Genomic DNA, 12,873 nt, shown 5'->3' with positions numbered 1-12,873 from the left:
ATTTTATTTAGAATATCAATAGAGGTTAGGTAACCAGTATGGGATCAGATGTGGGGAGGAGGGGATCTTTTAAGGAAGGGGAAATAGAACATACTGTTTTGAAGAGATAAAGGAGAATCTAGAATTGAAGTATTAAATGGGGAGGAGGAAAATAAGGCAGGGTAGAGGAGAGGGATGAGGAGAGACAACTAACACCAAAGGCCTTTTGAAATAGCTATATAGAAGCCTATAGCTGTAGAATCTTCTTAAAATACATACATATATAAAAGGAGTTTAAATTGAGTTACCTATAATGGGGGTGACAATGCCCTAACTAGGTATCTTATATCACCAAATAAAACTCCCAGTACTTGGAATGGGTTATACCCTTTTTAGTTGTTATCCCTCTCCCCCAAACAATGGTGATGCTAGTTAGTGGTTGTCCTTCACAACTTGATGGTAAGATGCTATTGCTGAAGGTATGACATACTTATGTTGTAGAACATGGAGAGATCTTGTTGGTACCCAACTGGAAGCATCATTCCTACTGGCTTGCATTCATAGTTCTGAAAGATGTTATACACTCTAGTAGAGGAAGAAAGTAATCATCAGTCTCACCCAGGTATTATTCCAGTGAGCTACAGTAAGGTGCTGCCTGAAAAGCAGGCCCTTGGTGTAAGAGTGGCATGCATGTTTTGTGGAGTAACCAATCACATTTAAATTGGATTTAAGGCTTGCTTCATGAGATGGAGTCCATATCTGATGCCATCAGTGAGGCCAAGACCCTGAGTCTAGATAGGTCATAGGCCCTAGGGGAAAACCAAAGGATGTTTAAGAAACCCCCATGGAAATCTACTGTTTTGTAAGCTTATACACATGTAATATATTTATTTGAATTTATACATATTTATACAAGTACAGGTATTGGAGTTACCCTACAAGGAGATATTGCTCATCCCAGAAGCTATATGTTGTCAGATAAAATGTTCGAGTTTTTAGGAAAAGGTGTCCTGGAGATCATCAAAACAATATAAGCTTTAATAATTGCTCTTGGTTGACCCACAGAATTTAGTGGTAAGACCTCATTGTTACACACCTCACACACATTGGTTCCAGGACATGGGGGAATCAATTTGGTACTGAATAGGACACTTCCTTCCTGCTGGCTTTTCATAGTACTGGAAGATGCTGTGTAGGCTTCTGGGGGAAAAGTCATTAACACTCTTACCTGGCTGTGGACAATTTGAGCTTCAGTAATGACTGACACAGCAAGATATGTCCACTGATGCAAAAGTGGCATGAATGTTGTTATGGTAACCAACTGTTTTCTGATTGGATTTAAGACCTATCCTACAGGAGGGAATTTATTCCTGGTACTGTAAATCTAGCCCCAAACCCATGGCCGGGGAGGTTACAGGCCCTAGAGATGAGCCTACTAATATTATTTTCCTAAATGGACATAGTATCATCTGCCCTATAAATATATTCTTAGACTTCATTGGATAAGTTTAATTTTACAGTGGGAAGCATTTCATACAAAAACTCAGAACTTAGCAAATTTCAGAGAACACATTTCTGTGAAGTGCTCAGTCATAAATTGGACATCTGTATCACAAACCCCTTTTCTCACAACTTAGGGACCCTGTGGGAAGAGAGGGTGGAAAGGTAGTGAGAACCAGATATTGGGGAGGATTGGGGCAAAGCAGTGTTCTCTTGACATGACAAGACAACTATGCCTATTAACTCTCAGCAGCTATGGTTATTTATACAAGACCTAAACAAGACCAAACCAGTCAACATTCCAATATGGATGTCAGAGGGGCTCACAGGTTCCCTCCCGTAGCTGAGGAGCAACTGAGAGTTGATGGCTTTTGGGGAAAGGAGGGTAAATTTCATTTCCCTTATGGGTGTGGCCCTTGGTAGTTGTACCATGGTCTAGTGGATAGGCCCATACACGTGAGGCCCATATGGGCATCACAAAATGAATTTGGTGGGCTATCAAAAATAAATCTGAAAGTTAGGAGGAGATGTTTTCATGGATCTTGGAGGAGTTAGGGGGATGACTGAATATTATCAAAATACATTGTATACATGTATGAAATTCTTAAAGAATTAATTAAAAGTATATTAAAAGCAATGGAGATTAATTTTAAGATAGAAATTTTGAAAAAAATGAAACTTTGGCAATAAAAAGTTTATTATTAAGTCAAATAAAATCTCAGTGAACAGCCATACCAATAGAAGGGACCAATAAGACATGATAATCAGAACTTAGAAGAAGAATTATCACATATTTTATTTACCATGACCAAGTGTATGTCATTTCAGGGATAAAAGGGTGGGTTAATATACACAATTCAATATATGTAATATATTGTATTAATCGATTTGAGTATAGAAATCACACGATAACCTCTATGGATGCAGTAAAGGCTATTGATGAAGTTCAATGTTGAATGAAACTCAAACAGCTAAGCTGTCCAACTTAGAATCCAAAAACACAAATTATGACAATGTGTATAATGTAACTTTTATTTGTAGCTAATCATTTTTTATATATAATTTTTTATTAAAAAAGATTTTCTTTCCTTTTACATACCAACCCCTGTTCCCTCTCCCTCCTTTCCTCTCATTCACCCACATAACCCCATCCCATCCCCTCCTCATAGAGAGCAAGGCCTCTCTTGGGTAGTCAACACAGTGTAGCTAATCATTTTTATTCTTCAAACATTTTAAGATCTCTCAAAATTGTCCCTTAAAAAAAAATGGAATGGTGAATGCAAGAAGAGTTCTCTGCTTCTAACCATGGGGAAGAGAATGATGAACCAGCCTTGCTCTGCTTTTTCAGGAATTAGAGGAAGCATGCCTGAAGAGTGTTACATGAGCACTATGTGTGAACTCTGCTTCACCTATTACTGCTTTCCTGGTGGGTCCGGTATATGGAGAAGTGAAATAAATCCTTAACCCTCAGTCTAGAATCTGTTTTCTAAGCACATGTGTTGATTACAGTAGTTAATTCCCTTTCATTCTCCTTGCTTAAAATTCCTAGAATAAGTTATTTCCCTTACCAAACCCAAACTGATAGAACTTGCAACTATCATGGACTTCTATTCACTATGCTAAATAAACACCTTAGCCAGACTATGTTTTAGTGTTGACACTACAGGCTTCTCTCATAGACGCTGACTGTGATGGCCAATATTGATTGTCAACTTGACAGTATCTAGAATCACCAAAGAGACAAGCATCTGGATATGTCTATGAGGAATATTTTATTAGGTTAACTGAGGTGAGAAGACCTACCCTAAATGTAAGCACCATCATTCTATGGGTTATCTATTTAGACTGTATTAAAAGGACAAAGGAAACTGAACACCAGCACTAATCACTCTTTGCTTTTTGCTGCCATGACATCTCAACCACGATGGACTATATCCCCTCAAATTGTAAGCTTAAGTAAACTCTCCAATAAGTTGCTTCTGGTCAGGGATATGCACACATAATTGAGAAAAGTGACTAATACACACCAAGAAACAAGAAATGGATCAAAAAGTTTGTTCAATATGGTACTTGATCATACCTACATTCAAACATAGAATGTCCTTAGAAGATAGTATTTTGTCTCAGAACAAAAATGAAATATGAATGTGACAGGGGATTAATATCATTGCTATCTGTTTAGAAAGGGGTTCTAGGTTGGGAAGATGGCTCATCATGTAAGGGTGCTTGTTGCCAGGTATGCCGACTTGTGTTGAGTCCCCTATGGTGAAAGGAGAGAAACAACTCCTGGAAGCTGTCCTTTGAACTCAAAACATGAAATGTAGTACATATGTGCCCCCTACAATAATCAATGTATTATAAAAATGTAAGTGGAATTATTTTTCTCTTAACTTTTTATTTCTACTTTAATTAACCCACCTGGATATATTAGGGAGAATTGTAATGTCTATTGGCTACCTGAGTTGATACTCTACAGATATGAGGTATTCCACAGTTTTGGCCCAACTTGAAAGAATGTGTTGAAGTCTGCAAAGCATAAAATCATCTCAATTCTTTCTGGAATCTGAATAGTCTAATCAAGATCATTTACTGGCTCTTCACTGGAGTTGTCAAGTGTCTGCTTATCTCTTCCCCTTTGGCATCCAAATTTATCATTGTTGTTTATTTCAATAAGACATATGCACAGATATATGTATGCTACATCAATCCCACAACCATCAATGTCTAAAACAAAAACCAGAGATTATGTCAAATGCTAGCATGCTCATATTGATAACTTAGGCAGCTGTCAAATTGAATAAAAGAGACAATGATAACATAGAGAAAACTCTCATTCCTGTTACAGTGACAGGCTCCAGAAAACTTGTAGGCATGAATCATTTTGTGGGAAGTCTGGCATAAAACATACAAGAGTGGATATAAGAAAGAGAGAAGTTCACTTCCTGTTGTTACAGTCTGTGCCACCTAGATGAGCACATATGTCTGAATAAACATTAACCATCTGTTTTTATTAAAAATTTTAATAGTACTTATGCATAAAATTAATATGCTTTAATTTATTTTTAAAACCAATTTATTATTTATAATCATAGTTATATACTTATTTTAAATATACTTGTCAGTTTTTCTGGGCATTTGCTGCAGGCTAGTCAGCACAGACACTGAGAGAAACAATTAATCAATGGGACCTCTTGAAACTGAGAAGTTTTGTAGAGCAAAGGACATGGTCAACAAGACAAAATAACAGACTACAGAATGGGAAAACAGGACCCTAAGAAAGACACAGGGATTGCCCAATGACAGAGAAATGGATGAGATCTACATGTGCAAACTGGATGGGAGGTGGGATAATGGAGGGCAAGGGTCAAGGGAAAGAGAACTTAGGGGAACGGGAGGTCCCAGCTGGATCAGGAACAGAGTGGGAGAACAAAAAAAAGAGATACCATGATAAATGAAGACCCCATGGGAATAGGAAGAAGTAAAGTGCTAGAGAGGTCCCCAGAAATCCATAAAGATATCTCCACAATAGACTACTGGCAATGGTTGAGAGAAAGCCTGAACTGACCTACTCTGGTGATAGGATGGCCAAACACTCTAACTGTCGTGGTAGAACTCTCATCCAATGACTTATGGAAGCAGACGCGGAGATCCATGTCCAGGCCCCAGGTGGAGCTCCGGGAATCCAATCAGCGAAAAAGAGGAGGGATTGTATGAGTGAGAGATGTTGAGACTATGATTGGAAAAAGCACAGGGACAGATAGCCAGACTAGTGGAAACACATGAACTATGAACCAATGGCTGAGGAGCCCTCAACTGGATCAGGCTCTCTGGATAAGTGAGACAGCTGATCAGCTTGAACTGTTTGGGAGGCACCCAGGCAGTGGGACTGGGACCTGTCCTTAGTGCATGAGCTGGCTGTTTGGAGCCTGGGGCCTATGCAGGGACACTTTGCTCAGCCTGGGTGAAGGGAGGAGGGGACTGGACCTGCCTTAACTGAGTGCCAGGCTGAGCTGAATCCCCAGGGGAGTCCTTGCCCTGGGGGAGATAGGAATGGGGGTTGAGTTGGGGGGAAGGGTGGGGGGGAGGAAGGAGGATGGGGGATTTGTGGCTAATATGTAAAGTTGAATTAAATTATAAAATAAAAAAATGAAATTGAAAGAAAACAGGTGTATAAATAAATTATATAGAAAGATCAGGTTATATTTAGGAATATATGTGTTTATACATCTATGCATGCAGTAACTATTAGTGAAAAAAAGGTCCTGAACTTGAAGGAGAGTAGGGGAAGTGTATGGAGAGTTTGGAGGGAAGAAAGAGAAGGGAGAAAGGTGGTTATATTATCACCTCAAAAAAAGTTAGAAAAATGTCTCTGCGAAAACAAACAAGAAAATCTATCCTGCTAAACACATTTTTTTTCTGATAATATAGAATAACATAGAGCTGAAATTTCCATTAACTTCCCTATATTAGAACACATTAGGCTTGAAAAAATTAAAAAAGCAGCCAGGGATGAGCAAAAACAATGCCATAAACTTATCATATTTTATAGTGCTGCAGAGATTTTTATAGGAGCAGATACCGAAGATAAAGAAAAGGTCATCTTGATCTCTATGACTTGAGATGGGCCCAAATGTACATTAAATTGTTCCATTCTAGTAAGCCATTGTCATTATGGAACTAAGCTGTACACGTGGGTACCGAATTTTGCTTAACTTCAAAGCCTGCTCCAGAGAAAGCCCTGGGGAAGCATAGGCCTCCAACTTTTAATCAGGTCCCAAGGATTTTCCAGCTCATTACGTCCCTTGGGCCATATTACCAACTGGCTCTTTTGATATTAGTAGGTGCTCTTAACTAACTTAGGGTTGGAGAGGACACTGTGGGCAAAGCCACCCTAGAAATCACAGTCTCCAGCCCATAGTTTCTCAGAGCTTGGAAGAGTGAGGGCTGAAGTAGGAAAACAACTGGACAGATCTCTGTTCCCCCCCCCCCCCCCCCCCGTGGTTACTCCCTGAAATTAGCCAAAGCCATTCGCCCTGCGTGACAATAGTGCAGAAGAGTTAACCTTTTCCTCTCCAGGTGGGGCTGTAAAATGGTGCATGTGCAACTGTATGGAAGGTACTCTGCTCTTAGGAACCTTATGGAAGGAAGCCAGGGGGCCTTTCATGGGTTTCATCTCCTCTCTCCTGAGACCTCCGCTGAGCTGAGAGAGGCAGACTGTCAAGGCAGAAGTGGAATGGAGATTCTGGAGGGCAAGGAATGGTCATCATCACGCTGAGTAAAATTGTATTCTGTGTTTTCACATTCATGCTTACGCATTTTCCCCATTATATGAAATTTAGATGAACACAAGTGCCTGAAACATAGGGCTAGAGTTCATTTCTCCATTCTGGCTCTCAGTCTCATCGTATGAGTTTACTTGTAAAAGCTAGGATACTATCTTAATGCCCCTATTTTTCCCATTCTCACAGCTATGACCTGAGGAATGGCCTCCAAAAATACCTCTTCTGTGAAGGAGTTCATCTTGCTGGGCTTGACACAGCAGCCAGAGCTCCAGCTGCCTCTCTTCTTCCTCTTCTTGGGAATCTATGTGGTCTCCATGGTGGGGAACCTGGGCTTGATTGTTCTGATTGTTTTGAACCCTCACCTGCACACCCCCATGTACTACTTTCTCTTCAATCTTTCCGTCACAGACCTCTGCTACTCGTCTGTCATAACTCCCAAAATGCTGGTGAGTTTTGTGAAGCAGAATATCATGTCTCATGCTGAGTGCATGACTCAGCTCTTTTTCTTTGCCTTTTTTGTTATTGATGAATGTTTTATTTTGACAGCAATGGCCTATGACAGATATGCTGCTATCTGTAAGCCCTTGCTTTACCAGGTCACCATGTCCCATCAGGTCTGCTCTGTGCTGATGGTGGGTGGTTATACAATGGGGTTTGTGGGTGCCATGGCCCACACAGTGTGCATGTTGAGACTCACCTTTTGTGATGGCAACATCATCAATCACTACATGTGTGACATACCCCCTCTCCTGAAGCTCTCCTGCACAAGCACCTCCATCAATGAGCTGGTGGTTTTCATTGTGGTGGGTGTCAGTGTGATCGTTCCCAGCCTCACCATCTTTATTTCTTACACTTTGATCCTCTCTAACATCCTCCACATTCATTCTACAAAGGGCAGGTCCAAGGCCCTCAGTACCTGCAGCTCCCACATGATTGCTGTTTCTCTGTTCTTTGGATCATCGTCATTCATATACTTTAAGTCTTCTCCTGTTGGGTCAGTGGATCAAGATAAGATATCTACAGTGTTTTATACTGTTGTGGTCCCCATGATGAATCCCTTCATCTACAGTTTGAGAAACAAAGATGTTAAAATTGCACTGAGTAAGACTTTGAAGCAAAGGTATTCATTTAAATAGAAGATGTACTGATCTATATGATGAATCTGCATATGGGCACATACATTGTGTGTAAATGTATGAAGGGAAGAACTCATCATTGCAATAAGATGTAAATGGTTAAATAATAGAGAAAATTAAATTAATCACAGAAATTGTTTCTTAGGTACAGATAAGACAAGTAAGAGAGTGAAGAGAAAAAGGCTCATTTTCTAGGTTATTTGCAGAAATTGTAAGATGTTAAGGAGAAAAAGTGGGATGGTAATAAATCCAGAAAAGGCAAGATGGTCTAATTTTGGAGTTGAACTTTTCTAGAATTCTCATGTAGCTGTCAGAGAGATAACTAACGTTCAGCCAACCATCTATATATTCATTGAATAACTTTCTATTAATTACTGGAAAAGACTTTGTTTGGGAGCTTTTCTGGTTTTGAAAAGGGCAGAGGCATGTGTCATGACCTTCTCATTTCATTTTCTGGTCTCTTCTTCCTTTATTCTTAAGGGAGGCCATAGATTTTCCTCTGGTTCTAGTTACTAAGGGCAGGAATCTAAACCTGGACCAGCCAGGATAAAGGAGAGCTACCTGGGATTTGATAGCTTCAGTGTTACAGCATAAACATGAGTGTGGGGACAAACTAGGTCTCCATTGGGAAGGAGGTGAACTACAAATGTTTATCAATTATTTGTAGAGGAATTGCAGTCCCTCTAATTTGTTAGTACCCTGCATTTTCTCATTTTATTACGTTTTAATCTTTTTTTTTGTCTTGGAATGTTAAATAGTGCAAATGATGTATTTACTAATCAAGAAATATAAACTGAAATTTATCCTGTACTAAGATGATTTTAAAAATAAAAATAAGACGGTGAAGAAGGTGCTAATTATCTATGGTCTCCAATGTCTGAGTGGTTACAATAAGGTTGACATCAGGTCTAGGTGAGCAAAAAAAAAAAATCCAGTAGATGAAGAACAATTAAACAACGATACATCTGAATGCATTGAAGGAGCTGAGGAGACCCTTCCTTAGCAGAGATGGAGCAGACTTAGTATGTGTTGTTTATTTTCTGTTGCCTGGTCACAATGGGCTGTTCTGAGGAGGGGATATACAACCTTATTTGCTGACAGGCCAGTCAGTGGAGCATTCCAGGAAGACTGATGAACTAGACATGTGTTTTCAGATGCAGGAACAATTTTGATGTTTATGAAGCATGAGAAATTAGTGATTATGACTCTGGTGTAGTAGGACAGAGGTAAGCACAGAAAAAGGATGTGGTATAGAGGAAAATAATTAGGGAATAGGGTTCATATATTTGGGTTTTGAAGGGGAAATAGTAGTTTGTTTATTTTCATTTATTTATGACACTTCTAGGGATTGAGTAGAAAGCTTTGCAAAGGCTAGACAATGTGCTGCTACATCCCCAGACCCTGATATTAAAACAGTAAAAATCCAGGTGGCACTAGTCACACAAAGGACTTCACTCATCTCTGCTTTCATTTTTGGTTCAGGCCTTGAACTACTGATCTTAAACAATCCTGGTGGATCAACCTCCTAAACAGCCAGAATTGCATCTTTCCTTACCTGTTTAGAAAACCTGTCTGTGTTTATTTATAACCAATCCTAGACATTTCAGGAACAGTTTGCTGTTAAAGCTATGAAGCAACACACTGTAAGTAACATGGAGTTGCCATAGCATGCAGGAGAGGCGATGTTTCCTTTGCTAATTCTGCATTAATGGGAGAAAATGAGTGAGAGATGTGTCAACTAAAACAGGAGCACAAGACAGGTGGGGTTATCCTTTTAAAAGAGATTTATTTATTTTTACATGCATTTGTGTTTCGCCTGCATGTATGTCTGTGTGAAGATACCAAATCCTCTAGAACTGGAGTTACAATTGTGAGCTTCCATGTGGATAGGGGGAATTGAACCCCACTCTTCTGGAAAAGCAGCCAGTGCTCTTAACCACTGAGCCATCTCTCCAGCCCCAGGTTGGAATATATTTAATCCTGTGTTTTTGCTTTCTCTGTACAAGTGTCTACACTTGGAGAGACCACTGGATTTAGACCAGTGGGTTTGAGGCAATGTCCTACAAGTTTTATTATTGGTGTTCTTTTAGTATTTTTGTTTTCATATTAATTGTTTGTTAGTAGTAATTACTTTCATGAAAGTGTACACAATGAAGCCCTATAATCCCATTTGACAGGCACTCAGGAAATATTTTTTTTTCTGAAAAGCACCAATTCCTTACTTGGTCTCAAAAAGTAATTATAAGCAGTATAAAAGCATGGGATGTCTGCCTTCATTGGTCTGTGTCTCCTCTTTGGGTCAACTATCCACTTACCTCTGCATGTGGGTATGTTAATTATTTGATTGTCCTCCCCTAGTTAGTAGTTGTACTTAATCTATCTTAACTCCCTTCAAGGTTGAAGGCCCAGAGATAAGAAGAACTAAGGTATCTTTCTGTCAACTTTTATAGCATCCCATTCCAGACCTCAAAACATGTCTCAAGTCATCACCGTAAACCAGTAGTTACAATGGATTTCAGGATTAGCAGACACATCTCCTATGAAGAGGTTACCTCCAAGTTCATGGGAATTACATTGTCCCTGCAAGTTGGAAGAAATTTTCCAGAGCTGTCTTTCAAAACCAAAAGTAAGATCTTGATTGGCTAATCCACATTTTGACCTTCATTGCTTAATTATGCAAATTAGCCTTTGAACAATTTATTATTATAGTTAAACCTAAAATGCATATCACTATTCCAAAGAGAACCTGAAACACCTAATTTCCATTTTCCTAAATACCCATTCTAATTAACCCATTCTCCCATCTCTTAATTGGTAGTTTTATTGGCTTTCTTGTGGTTGTTTAATACACTAAACATAATGAGTGCCCAGAATCAGGACTCTGGTCTAGGACTTGGGTTGCAGAAGCCTCTTGTCATAGGAGAATATTTAGAGCTAGGCCCCTAGTCAGGGGATAAGATAAAGTGAAGTCTTTATCCTGGGTCCTGATGTAAACTGACTGATGTTCGTTTAAAGAGAGAAAACAAGGCCTGGGGAGATGGCTCCATAGATAAAAGATGGCTGGACAAGTGTGAGGGGCTGAGTTTGAATCCTCTAAATGCATGTGAAACTGGGCATCATAGCAAGTATCTATAGTCTCAGTGCTTCTATGATGAGGTGTAAGGGAGAGACAAGACAGTCCCTGGATGCTCTTGAGCCAGTGCCATTGGCAGCAGTAACCAACAAAGAGACTCTGTCTGTATGTGTTTAGAAAGATGGAAAGCTGACCGATGCCTCTGGTTGTCTGTGTCTTTGACCTCCATATGCATGCCAGAACATGTGTGTGTTCACACTCATACATACACATAGCATACATAGTATTTATGAAAACATGAAAAAACTCAAAACATTCCCACTAGAATATGTCCACCCTCTACTCCTGTTCAATACAATGCTTGAAGTCTTAGCTAGAGCAATAAGACAGCTGTAGGAGATCAAGGGGGATACAAATAGAAAAATAAATAAAAATATTCTTATTTGTAGATGGTATAATTTTACATATAAAACCTAAAGACTCAATCAGAAAATACTTACAGCTGATAAACATTCAGCAAAATAACAGGATACAAATTTAAGACAAAATGAATAACCTTTCTGTATTCTAACAACAAATATATTGAGAAGGAAATCAGGGTAATAATCTCATATACAATACCCTCAAAAATACATTGGAATAAATCTAACCAAAGAAGGTATTTGTGCAAGGAAAATGTTAAGACACTGAAGAAGACTCCAGAAGATGGAATGACCTTGCATGTTCATGGTTTATTACAGTTAATATTGTGAAAATGGTCATCCTTCCAAAAACTATCTGCAGATTCAGTGTTCCCTATCAATATGAGAAAGAAAACTAATCTTAAATTTTATGTGAAAACACAGAGACACAGAATAGACAAAGCAATTCTGCATGGTAAAAACAGTTCTGGAGGCATTATGCCTGATTGAAGCATTCTATTGGTTAATCCTCATTTTGACCAGCAGTGCTTAATTATGCAAATTCATCTTTGAACAATTTATTCCTCTAGCTAAACCTAAAATTCCTGATTCCAAGTTGTACTACAGAGCTATTGAACTATGAACAGCATGACATTGGCATAAAACCAGAGCAGACATATTAATAAAGTAATAGAACTGAGGACCATACATAAGTTCCCATAATCACAATCTGAAGACAGAGGAGAATTCTGGGAAGGGAAGGCTGAGTCAGGAGATGCTGCCAGCCATCACCGCCACTGCCATGAGAAGCAAGATGTAAAGTACATGTAAACCACAAGCCATGTGGTAACTTATAGATTAATAAAAATGGGTTAATTTAAGATATAAGAACTAGATAGCAAGAAGCCTGCCATGGCCATACAGTTTATAATTAATATAAGCCTCTGTGTGTTTATTTGGGACTGAGCAGCTGCATGCCCAAGCAGGACTGGAGAAAACTCCAGCTACAACAATCACCCCATTTTTTGAAAAAGATGCCAACAGCACATATTGAAGAGAGAGAAAAAAACCCTATCATTAACAAATATTCAACTAGATCTTTGTCTCTCACCTGCCACAAAACTCAGCTCCAAATGGCTCAAGGACCTCAACATAAGGCCTTTCTCCTCTGATAGAGGAGAAAGTAGGAAAATATGTTGAACTTGTAGGCTCAAGAAAGAACTTCCTGAGCAGTATTATAGTAATTCAGGCCCATGACCAATGAGTGATAAATGTAACTCATGAAACTAAAAAGCTTCTGGATAGAAAAGGACACCATCACTTGAATGAAGAGGTAGCTTACCAAATGAGAACAAAATATACTAAATAAACATATGACAGAGGGTTAATATTTCAGATATAAAAAGATTTTAAAAACTAAAGGCCAAAAATACTCTGATGATTAGAATGAGATTAGCCTCCATAGGTTCATGTATATGATTGCTTGGTTCCTAGTTGGCAAA

General features: G+C 39.0%; 1 pseudogene; it reads left to right on the top strand.

The window, feature by feature from the left end:
- The first annotated feature begins 6,949 nt into the window (after nucleotides 1-6,949).
- On the top strand, nucleotides 6,950-7,897 carry LOC102922383 (olfactory receptor 8B8-like; annotated as a pseudogene).
- The last annotated feature ends 4,976 nt before the right edge of the window (nucleotides 7,898-12,873 follow it).

This window comes from Peromyscus maniculatus, chromosome 7, assembly GCF_049852395.1.
Source record: "Peromyscus maniculatus bairdii isolate BWxNUB_F1_BW_parent chromosome 7, HU_Pman_BW_mat_3.1, whole genome shotgun sequence".
NCBI classification, from domain to species: Eukaryota; Metazoa; Chordata; class Mammalia; order Rodentia; family Cricetidae; genus Peromyscus; species Peromyscus maniculatus.
Note: the sequence above shows the minus strand (reverse complement) of the source record. Positions and strands in the feature narration are given on the sequence as shown.